This window comes from Pygocentrus nattereri, chromosome 17 (genome assembly GCF_015220715.1).
Source record: "Pygocentrus nattereri isolate fPygNat1 chromosome 17, fPygNat1.pri, whole genome shotgun sequence".
Lineage (NCBI taxonomy): Eukaryota > Metazoa > Chordata > Actinopteri > Characiformes > Serrasalmidae > Pygocentrus > Pygocentrus nattereri.
In genome coordinates this window covers 25,970,441-25,982,877 of record NC_051227.1, presented here as the reverse complement: position 1 = coordinate 25,982,877, position 12,437 = coordinate 25,970,441, and positions in this window count along the sequence as shown.

Genomic DNA, 12,437 nt, shown 5'->3' with positions numbered 1-12,437 from the left:
CGCAGTCTGGCAGTGAACATTATGTAACTCTCATGTAAGGAACACAGCTGTCAGACATACTGAAGGTAGTGTTGAGAGATCACTGACATTAGCATAAATCTCCATCTCTATGTGAAGAACAGTTTTAACTGATTTTAAGGAGCAGTAACTCCTTAAATGTCAATACACTGTAAACATACAGTGCCCAGACATGAACACAGTGACAGCTGTACATACATTTTATGTCTGAAGAATGTTACCTGCATCTTCAGTGTGCACGCTTGCAACATGATCTCTCTCATATCTCCACATGGATTCCTGACATTCAGAGAATGACATCACTCACAAATTCCTAGACAAGTCACATCCAGACCCCCTCACTATCAGTAGCTTCACTTGCCAATAGTTTCATATGTGGGAACATGATTGATGATTTTAATTGAGGGTGTACTTTTCAGACTTCTTCAAAAACAACTGACTTTCTGCTCAGCTTGTACACCACTATTGGTCAACTGAACTGCTGACACCAAACTTATAGTTGTCCTTCACAGTAAGGAATGTTGCTGTCTGACAGAAATACTGTGATGAAAATTGTGTACATTAGAGCCTTGTGGCTAAGATTCAAGCTTGGGTCTTACTATGCATCCTTGAGAATGCCGTCATCTACATTCTTGTCAAAAGATTTGCATTACTATGCAGCACTGTGAGCAACTGAGAGTAAGCATGGATTTACAAGGCAGATACAAGGCTATTGTAGAGCTATGAAGTAAAAGAAATTACCACTAGCCAGAAGTTACTGTCGTGCAAACTGTATGCTTGTTTATTCAACCCTTACCACAAAGTAAATTAAATTGTTAAGTAATATCAAATAGACTTCCATAATTTCTGCTGAAGTGGGTATAATATACTAAACCCATATTCAAGTAAAAAATGTGAAATAAACATTCAAGTAGAAGTAAAAGTGAATTTCCAAAAAAATATCTTGAGTCAGTAAGGAAGCAAGTAGCAGACTTAACTGGAAAACTCCATTTAAAGTTACACTATGTAAGTTCCAGGGATTTGAAAATGTTTAATTGCACATGATATGTGGAATAACATTTTGTAATATCAATTATGCTTTGGACTCCTTACCTAGTAGTATGGCCATGGCCATGATATTAATACATAAAGACAGCAGCGCATGGACAGCATTTCTTGGCACTTTCTTTTCTTTTTCTGCTGACTCAGAGTAAAGCTATTTCTTTCAGTTTTACCTAAAAATCTTACCTAGTATTGTTTTAAGTACTGAGTAATTAATAAAATCACATTAAAATTCAGCATCTTCTGGACAACAGTGTTTTTAGATGCTTTTTTTAAAATGCTAATGGTAAAGTTCAAAAAGTCAGGACATGAAATTAGATATATGCAATATACTTGGATTTAACTAAAGTACAAACCTGTTAAATTTTTACTTATGTATGCATAAATTAGTAAATTTTACTATGTATTACTCACCCTGAGACATTGTGTGACACACTGTTATCTATAAAAATGGACTAAATTCACAAGAAGCACTTTTATTCAGTTTTACAGATAGCAGTATATCATAGTTCCATCAAGAAGTTCCATAAACTAGGTACGCAAGTCTATTTGAGATTACTTTACAACTGAACATAGGTTGAGAAGCATGTGATAATTCAAGGCATGCAGTCTGGCACAATGCTAATGGGTTGCTATAAGCTTATTATAAACTCATTAGCTACATTATAAACTTGTTATTAACCTATTAGCTACATTAGCCTTGTAACTCTAGTGCAAAACCAAACAAGCAAACTTTGGACATCAAATTGAGCTAATTGACTTCAGTTGGTGAAAGTGGAAAAATATATATATTCAATTTTTGGCCAAGTGAAATTTTGTTTCAAACTTTTAAATAGCCAGAACCCGCTAGCAGGTCCAAACTTCCACTTTGTAATGTAAACTCTTAAAATAGATGCTGGAAAGGAGTCTTTGTGAGATGCCATAGTTTGTTTAACTAAAATCCTCTCAATTGAATAATCAATATTCAAATAACTAATTAATAATGCAAAGGTTCCAGAATGAATGCATAAATTGGTATAAAACATGTACACAATGTGAAACATCTTTTAAAGGTTCTTCAGCCCTCTCGGAGGTGTGTTGAGTGTCCGGTGTGTTAACAGTTCAGAGGCGGTGTGTGCTGATAAGGGAAGTAGACTGTCATCAGGCCTTGCCACTGATCCTCCTTTTCCTTTCCTTTCATTCTCTCTCACGCACCACTGAGATGTAAAAGCTTTTTTGGCACAAAGTATAATTGAAGTAAACATTCCCAAGTGTAAGTAAAGTGCATCTGTGCCCTCTCACCCTCTGAAGCAGACTTTTAATGTAGAACTGTTGTATTGAATACGATGACCAGTTTCCACTCTCTTCTCTCACTGAGAAGATTTCCTCTTCTTACATTTCTATTTGGTTGTTCCATGTAAGCAAATTGGTGTGACTTGGATTTGTGTTGCCAAAGCACTTCGAACAACAGCGGGGACATCTTTCCACAACCTGTTCTTTGTTCTGTCCCTCTGACCCATCTCAGCCCTTCTGCCTAAGGCTAGTGGAGCGTGGTGTGAGAGATCAGAAGTAGAAGATCAGATAGTGATCAATGAGTGTCAGAAGGTGAAAGCATTCTTTCCATTCAACATGGCTCAGCGTGTTCCTCACTCCATTACCTCAATGACCAGTGCTTCTCTATTACAGAGGTGTTGTCTATGCTGTATGCACAGGTACACACAGTATGGTCGCTAAGAGACCAATAGGATTTACCCACTTAATGCAAATCATACATATCTGTGTTGCAGGAGTGAACCACAAATTCCAGACCCATAGAAGCCTGGCGTAGTCAGCTCCATAATTAACCCAGACATGATAGTGTTTGGATGTTGGTAAATTTCTTGTTTCAAAAAATGGCATTGTTCACAAGAAAGTACTGTTTAATCAGAAAGTACTGATTAAACCTAATTCTGAACAGCCATAGAAACAAAAACCTCTTTCCTTATCAAGCTGGAAAACATCCTGCACTGCAAAAAATTAGAGGTCAGCTCAACTCAAAGTGATATAGTAACTGATTACATGGCTTTTCTTGAGTTGACTCAACTTGAGGACACGCAACTCAAATTTCTTAGTTGAGTCAAAAGTTCTCTTATTGCTTAAATGCTTAATGCTTAAAGTTAATCTTAATTTAGCACAGCATCTCAGTTATGTAAATGGAAAAGATAAACAAATCAAAGATGCTTATAAAAAGTACCACCATTTTATTCCATCCTGTGAAGTACATTATCCACTAGAAGGTCAGTATACGTGGCCAGTGTAATCATCTTGTTCCCGCTGTAAAGTTGCAATCAAGCCTCATAGAATGTAATTACTTCATTCAACGTCACAGTTAAGATAACCTTAACTGCACAACTATCAAGCACGTATTCTACAGGGCACCATTCATGTTTAATGTCTATGCTGTTGCAAAATTTCCTTTGGGATCAATAAAGTATCTATCTATCTATCTATCTATCTATCTATCTATCTATCTATCTATCTATCTATCTATCTATCTATCTATCTATCTATCTATCTATCTATCTATCTATCTATCTGTGTAATAGTGTGACTTTGTTCAGGATTTTTGTCCTGTCTATTCCCTGTAATATCAATCTAATCTCAGAGAGTGTTGCTATGGGCCATCTCTGTTGGCCATAATGTAATATATGGCCTTATTAATAGTTTGGTATGGTGTTGATTGTGTTGTCTAGATTGAAATAGAGCACTGAAGCTCAGGAAACTCAGACAAATGACAGGTTTTAACTAGCTGCTGACTCAACAGTCTGGGATCTTTTCCCCCAATTCTTGAAATACAATAGGGGCCATGGTCTCGCTCTATTTTTACAAGAGCAAAACAACAGAATGTATTGTTTGTTTCAGGCATGAATTGCCTGTCAAAACCCAACCTGCATCTGAAAGCTTATAAAACATAATATTTTATAGTACATTTCTAAACTTTACTACTATTCCCCACTATAGTACTATTCTACCACATCCCATTCTTCAGACACTTCCCTCATGGCAGTGTACAAATGAAATAGAGAAGCCTTTGACACTAGTTCCCTCACACTCTGTCCCTTGACAGTAAAAGCCAAGTTTTCCATTGGACAGATGAATGGCAGTGGTGTGAGAAGGAACTTCCCCCACAGGCTAGAGAAAGCTGTAAAAGAAAGCGATACAAAGCAGAAAATGTTTTATTTCCCAGCAGGCCTTTCACTCATCACTCTAGCCTTTCTTTTCAGGCTGTGGTCATCCAGGCCATTGCTTTCTTTCAAAAAAACCTGCTCTCCTTTGTGTTCATGTTGTTTTCCTCTCTCAGGCTCCTCTAGCCTGTTAGCCTGAGGTTGGACTTCTCAGGGCCAGTCTGAAATGCCAGCATGACATGAGAATGAATGCTCTATACAGAGAAAACACTGCATGGCAACAGAGCTGAATAAAGCAATCAGAAAGAAGAGCAACTGCTTAAGCACATTTATACAACTACACTCTACATAAAGCAGCAGTTCACCTCACTGTCACGAAATATACAGTACAGCAGATAATGTGCCAATCTGAATACATCCATCATGACACTGGAAGCTGTAATGAAAACAATACACCAATTTTTGTATTATGTTAATTTCAGTTCAAAGACTTTAAAGTGTTAGTCTTTCAATGTTTATATTGACTTGCATTTCACAATTATTTAAGATATAGGAAAGTATATGTACACATTTGTTCAGAATTTCAGCCCTAATGCATCAAAAGTTGAGGTTGAGGTCAGGACTCTGTGCAGGCCAGTCAAGTTCTTCCACACCAAACTCCCTCATCCATGTCTTTATGGGCCTTGCTTTGTGCACTGGTGCGCACTCATGTTGGAACAGGAAGGGGCCGTCCCCAAACTGTTCCCACAAATTTGGGAGCATAAAATTGTCCAAAATTTCTTGGTCTGCTGAAGCATTAAGAGTTCCTTTCACTGGAACGAAGGGGCCAAGTCCAACTCCTGAAAAACAACCCCACACCATAATCCCCCCTCCAACAAACTTGGCACAATGCAGTCAGACAGGTACTGTTCTCCTGGCAACCGCCAAACCCAGAGTCATGCATAGGATTGGCTGATGGAGAAGTGTGACTCATCACTCCAGAAAACACGTCTCCACTGCTCTATAGTCCGGTGGCAGCGCTTTACACCACTGCATTCGCCGCTTTGCATTGCGCTTGGTAATGTAAGGCTTGGATGCAGCTGCTTTCCCATTCCATGAAGATCTCTACACTGTTCTTGAGCTAATCTGAAGGCCTCATGAAGTTTGTAGGTCTGTAGCGAATGACTCTGCAGAAAGTTGGCCTCAGCATCTGATGACTCCGCTCTGTCATTTTACGTGGCCTACCACTTCGTGGCTGAGTTGCTGTCGTTCCCAATCGCTTCCACTTTGTTATAATACCACTGACAGTTGACTGTGGATTATTTAGTAGGGAGGAAATTTCACGACTGGACTTGTTGCACAGGTAGCATCCTACCACAGTACCATGCTGGAATTCACTGAGCTCCTGAGAGCGACCCATTCTTTCACAAATGTCTGTAGAAACAGTCTGCAGGCCTAGGTGCTTGGTTTTATACACCTGTGGCCACTGAAGTGATTGGAACACCTGAATTCAATTATTTGGATGGGTGAATGAATATTTTTGGAAATATAGTGTATATTTTAGATATGAAGAAATATGTTTACATATTTTTGTTTGTTTTGGATGTCAGTGCTAATGCATCACATGTACTGACATATGGTACATTGCACATTTATTTTGTATATAAGGAAATATATGTACAGCCCTGTTTGTTTTGATGCTCTGTGAAAAATGTAAATGAAAGCAGAATGTACTGACAGTTCAAACAGTCAAAAGCCAGCATCTGTGATGGTACGGGATGCATTAGCGCACATAGCATGGGTGACTTGCACATCTGTGAAGGCATCATTAATGCTTAATGATATATACACATTTTGGAGCAACATATGCTGCCATGCAGTCTGTTTCAGCGAAGGCCTTGCTTATTTCAGCAAAACAGTGCCTAACCAAAAGAGTCCAGGTGCTAAATTGGCCTCTCTACAGTCCAGACTTGTCACATATTGAAAACATTTAGCACATTATGAAACAAAAATTACAACAAAGGAGACCCTGAACTGTACCACGACCCTATCTGGACTAAGCGGCTAATGATGATGATGATGATGAGACCCTGAAATATTGAGCAGCTGAAATCCTGTATCAAGCAAGAATGGGAAAACATTTCACTATCACAACTTCAGCAGTTGGTGCCCTTGGTTCCAAAACACTAACAGAGTGTTGTTAAAAGAAGATGCAATGCAACACAATGGTAAACATGACCCTGTCCCAAACTTTTTGAAATGTGTTGCTGGCATTAAATTCAAAATGGACCTATGTTTTTCAAAAAAGAATAAAATTTCTCAGTTTCAACATTTGATATGCTGCCTTTGTACTATTTTCCGTCAAATATAGACTTTAAATTATTTGCACCTTATTCCATTTAATTCTTATTTGCACAGCATCCAAACTTTTTTTAGAAACAGGGTGGTATGTATATCCGTTTTGCCTGGAATAAACTTGATATACAGTACTGTAAAAAAGTACACCCCTACCCCCATTTCTTCTATTATTTATTTATTTACTTATTTATTTTTTGGTGATTTGTTACTTTTACGTTTCAGATCATCCAACTTAACATAAGATGAGTATTTCACATGACTTTTTCACTGTATATTACACATATATTTCAGCGATGAGAAAATATGTTTACATATATTTTGTTTGCTTGCGATTTCAATGATAACACATCACATACATTAACATATATTCTACATGAATATTAGAATGAGGAAATATATGCACATATATTTTTCTTCAGCATGAGACTCCTGAATATTACAATCTGTGGTGTGTTTTGGAGAGAATTAGAAAACACATAGATTACACACAGAAAATCGGCCTACTCACTGAGGCTGTGATTCACTCCAGTAAGTTGATTCTTGTTGGAAAATGACTCATACTTTTAGCACCATTGTTCCCCTATTATGTGATGATGAGAGTTTGTGAGTTTTCCTTAACAATGACTAAAACACACCTCTCCATTTTTCATTCTTCTGTGAGGACATGGAAGTTACATGTCCTGACATGCATCCCATGCTTGTATGTGGGTGTGTACATGTATACAAGTCTATGTTGGTGTATTTATCTCACAAAACATGAATAAAACTGCAACCCAACCTGAAAAATAAAATAGCTAAACTTAATATTGTCTTTTTAATGGAATAAAAACCAACCAATGTCTTCTTAAATCAATATATATATATATATATATATATATATATATATATATATATATATATATATATATATATATATATATATACAAAGATATAAATATAAATATATCATATATATCAATATATATCTATATATCTATATCTATCTATCTATCTATCTATCTATCTATCTATCTATCTATCTATCTATCTATCTATCTATATATATATATGTGTGTGTGTGTGTGTGTCACTCAGCTCTGATCTGTCTCGTGTGTTAATGGAATGTCCAAGGTCAATGGCGTAGCTGCTTTTGCAGTCTAAACAATGGCAGCCTTAAGGTGTCACAGCCTCGTACTGAAGTTGGGTCTTCGGTCTTCTCCAGTGTGGCAGGGCATGAAGAGCTCCCCTCTCTTTCTGCCTCCTTCATTTTAAGTTTAGACAACCTTAAGAAAACATCCGTGCCCTCACACGACGCTTCCTCCTCCGTTTAATCTCTTAGACAAAAAGAGCTTTTAAAAAGAGCTGAAGAGGTTTGGGGAGAGGGGATCTGCCTCAGGAGAACAAAGAAAGGGAGGAAACCACAGAGATAGTGGCAGAGGGGCTCTGTAATTTATCACCTGTTGCCCCTGGGCGGTCCTGCATGACAAGAGCCCTGTGACTGTGTATGGGTGTGTGTGTGCAGCAGAAGAATGTGTGTATAGGAGATATTTTGAGATGTGTTTCTCTGTTACAAATTATGATGTTTTCATTATTTCTTTCATCAACAACAGCTTTTCTATCATGTTTTGGTGAGATCAGTAATAATGTTTGAAGAATCAGTATGCATTTCTTTATGGGATGGCCATTGAAATAGCACAGTAAAGTTTATTTGTCCTAGTCATTGGCTTATGGACTAAATAATCAGGGAAACCTACAGGGAAACATGTAAAACGCTAAATGAGGGAATGCTGTAGCCTTTCACTAGTAGAAAAGAGCAGCATTTCAAAGATTATCTATGGTTTAACTGCCACCCTGTGGTCAGCTAAAGAATTACAGTATTGTTTGTCAAAATGTTTTAGAACGTATTAATGCAGACTTTATTTACTCTACTAAATATGTTATCTAATATGGTTCAAGTTGTAGCTTAACATATTAAAGGGTCCGCGTCCTACTTTTTTTTTACCTTAAAGTCTACTTATGAAATTTGTGTACCAGAGTTTATGCACCCCTCCCATCGACCCACCACCAATGGGAGGGGCAGTAGTAGGGGTTCGGTGCGTTGTGGATCGGGCAGTGTCCGAAGTGCGTGGGCCTTAGCGTTCTGATCCTCGGTTGCTGAAACTGGCTTTTGGAACTTGGAATGTTACCTCACTGACGGGGAAGGAGCCTGAGTTGGTGCGCGAGGTTGAGAGATACCAGCTAGATATAGTCGGGCTCACCTCAACACACAGCTTGGGCTCTAGGTCCAATCTCCTTGAGAGGGGCTAGATTCTTTTCTGGAGTTACCCATGGTGAGAGGTGGCGGGCAGGTGTGGGCTTTCTCATAGCCCCTCAACTCTGCGCCTATATGTTGGGGTTTTCTCCAGTGGACGAGAGGGTAGCTTCCCTACGCCTTCGGGTTGGGGAACGGGTCCTGACTGTTGTCTGTGCTTATGCACTGAACAGCGGTTCAGAGTACCCAGCCTTCCTAGAGTCCTTGGGAAGGGTGCTTGAAAGTGCTCCTCCTGGAGACTCTATTGTCCTACTGGGGGACTTCAACGCTCACGTGGGCAACAACAGTGAGACCTGGAGGGGTGTGATTGGTAGGAATGACCTCTCTGATCTGAACCCGAGTGGTGTTCAGTTTTTGGACTTCTGTGCAAACCACAGTTTGTCCATAACGAACACCATGTTTGAACACAAGGATGTCCATAAGTGCACATGGCACCAGGACACCCTAGGCTGCAGTTCAATGATTGACTTTTTAGTCGTGTCATCGGAATTGCGGCCATGTGTTTTGGACACTCGGGTAAAGAGAGGAGCTGAGCTGTCAACTGATCACCACCTGGTGGTGAGTTGGATCAGGTGGTGGGGGAAGATGCCGGTCAGACCAGGCAAACCCAAACGTATAGTGAGGAACGTCTGGCAGAAGAACCTGTCAGATTGATCTTCAACTCACACCTCCGTCAGAACTTTGACCAGATATCGGGGGAGGTGGGGGACATTGACTCAGAATGGGCCATGTTCCGCTCCTCCATTGTTGAAGTGGCTGACTGTAGCTGTGATCGCAAGGTAGTTGGTGCCTGTCGGGGTGGTAATCGTCGAACCCGGTGGTGGACACCCCAGGTGAGAGATGCCGTCAAGCTGAAGAAGGAGTCCTACCGGGCATGGTTGGCCTGTAGGACACCAGAGGCAGCTGGCAGGTATCGACAGGCCAAGCAATCTGCGGCTTCAGTCGTTGCCAAGGCAAAAACCCGCGTGTGGGAAGAGTTTGGTGAGGCCTTGGAAAGTAACTTTAAGTCGGCTCCGAAAAGATTCTGGCAAACCGTCAGGCGACTCAGAAGGGGAAAGCAGTGTGCCACTAGCAATGTATATAGTGGAGATGGTGTGCTGCTGACTTCAACTGAAGATGTCATTGGGCCGTGGAAGGAATGCTTTGAGGACCTTCTCAATCCCACCGACACGTTCTCCAGTGAGGAGGCAGAGTCAGGGGACACAGGAATAGGCTTGTCCATTACTGAGGCCGAAGTCGCTAAGGTAGTTAAAAAGCTCCTTGGTGGCAGGGCTCCAGGGGTGGATGAGATCCGTCCCAAGTTCCTCAAGGCTCTGGATGTTGTGGGGCTGTCTTGGCTGACACGCCTTTTCAACATTGCGTGGACATCGGGGGCGGTGCCACTGGATTGGCAGACTGGGGTTCACCTCTTTTCAAAAAGGGGGACCGGAGGGTGTGTTCCAACTACAGGGGAATCACACTCCTCAGCCTCCCTGGTAAGGTCTATGAAGGGGTACTGGAGAAGAGAGTCCGGCTTATAGTCAAACCTCGGATTCAGGAGGAGCAGTGCGGGTTCTGCCCTGGTCGTGGAACACTGGACCAACTCTTCACCCTCTCCAGGATTCTGGAGGGTTCATGGGAGTTTGCCCAACCAGTCCACACGTGCTTTGTGGATTTGGAGAAGGCATTCAACTGTGTTCCCAGGGGTATTCCCAGGGGTATTCTGTCAGGGCTGCCCTTTGTCACCAATTCTATTCATAATTTTTATGAATAGAATTTCTAGGCACAGTCAGGGGACGGAGGGTGTCCGGTTTGGTGACCTCAAGGTGTTTGCAGATGATGTGGTCCTATTGGGGACATCAGGCCGTGAACTTCAGCTTTTGCAGCTGAGTGTGAAGCGGCCGGGATGAGGATCAGTACCTCCAAATCCGAGGCCATGGTTCTCAGGCGGGAAAGGGTGGAGAGCCCTCTCTGGGTCGGGGATGAGCTCTTGCCTCAAGTGGAGGAGTTTAAGTATCTTGGGGTCACGAGTGATGGTACAAGGGAGCGGGAGATTGACAGGCAGATTGGTGCTGGGTCAGCAGTGATGCAGACTCTTTACCGGTCTATTGTGGTAAAGAAAGAGCTGAGCCATAAGGCAAGGCTCTTGATTTACTGGTCGATCTACGTTCCCACTCTCACCTATGGTCATGAGCTTTGGGTAATGACCGAAAGAACAAGATCGCGAATACAAGCGGCCGAAATGAGTTTCCTCCGCAGGGTGTCTGGACTCTCCCTTAGAGATAGGATGACAAGTTTGGTCATCCGGGAGGGACTCGGAGTAGAGCCGCTGCTTATTCACGTCAAGAGGAGCCAGCTGAGGTGGTTCGGGCATCTGGTTAGGATGCCTCCTGGACGCCTCCCTTGGGAGGTGTCACAGGCAAGTTCACCCGGGAGGAGACCCCGGGGAAGACCCAGGACACGCTGGCATGACTATGTCGCCCAGCTGGTCTGGGAACATCTCGGAATCCCCCCAGGGAGCTAGTGGCTGGGGAAAGGGAGGTCTTGGGCCTCATTTCTTAGGATGCTGCCCCCGCGACCTGAACCCCGGAGAAGCGGAAGATGATGGATGGATGGATGGATGGATGGATGGATGGATGGATGGATGGATGGATGGAGTTTATGCACTAAAAACAGTCTTAACTGTGGAATGTATATTTTGAAACTTTAACAGTGTTTACATATTACTAAACTTGTATTAGCAAAACCTCTAAAAAGGGGAGCGGTTGGGTTATTTAAGACATTGAAGTTGAAAAAGAGCCTATAAAACCTCAGCTCCAGTTCAGCAGATGCTGGACTGTGAAGTTCTGCTTCAGCTCTGGAGAAATTGTGAACTTGAATTGTTTTGAACCTGGAGTTTTTGTTACCCGATACTTTTTACTCGGGTTGTTTTTGGTTACTACTTTAACTTCTAGTAGTGTGACTACTTTAGTGAAGTGAGAATACTTGAGAGTACTCAACTGCGCCCTGAAGTCAAACTAAAGTTAAGCTGATCCAGCGCCTCCTGTAGAGATGCGACATTAGGGAACTGTATGAAAGTCTCTGAACTGACAGATAAATTGGAATTGTTCTCAATCTGCGTAATGACGCAGTCGCGGGTGACGTGTTGACGTAGCGATGGCAGGTTTGATTCAGTTTGTGCGAACCGATTCTTATGAACTGTCCGTTTCAATCAACCCAAATACTGATTCAACGATTCTTTGAGTCACATATCATGTCAACTTTATTTGCATTTCATGAACGATGAAGAGGTTCTTAATGTGTCCCAGTGTTGTACTTTGTTCTGTGACTCGATAAGATCAGAATAGTTTAGTTCTAAAATCAAACGTACAATTTCTCCCTAACCCCAGACAACACTAAGTTAGGTAACCTACTTGGCAAAGACATGATTGATGCCCAAAGTTTGCTTCTTTAGTTTTGCAGTAGAGCTACGAGGCTAATATAGGGAATCTCCATAGTCTTTCATCACCTGTTGTCTCGCTATATTAGCCTGGTAGCTCCAGTGCAAAACTAAAGAAGCAAACTCCGATGACCAACGTGTATTCATCAAATTTTAAGTGAGAATTGTTGTAAATAAATTTACGGTGAAC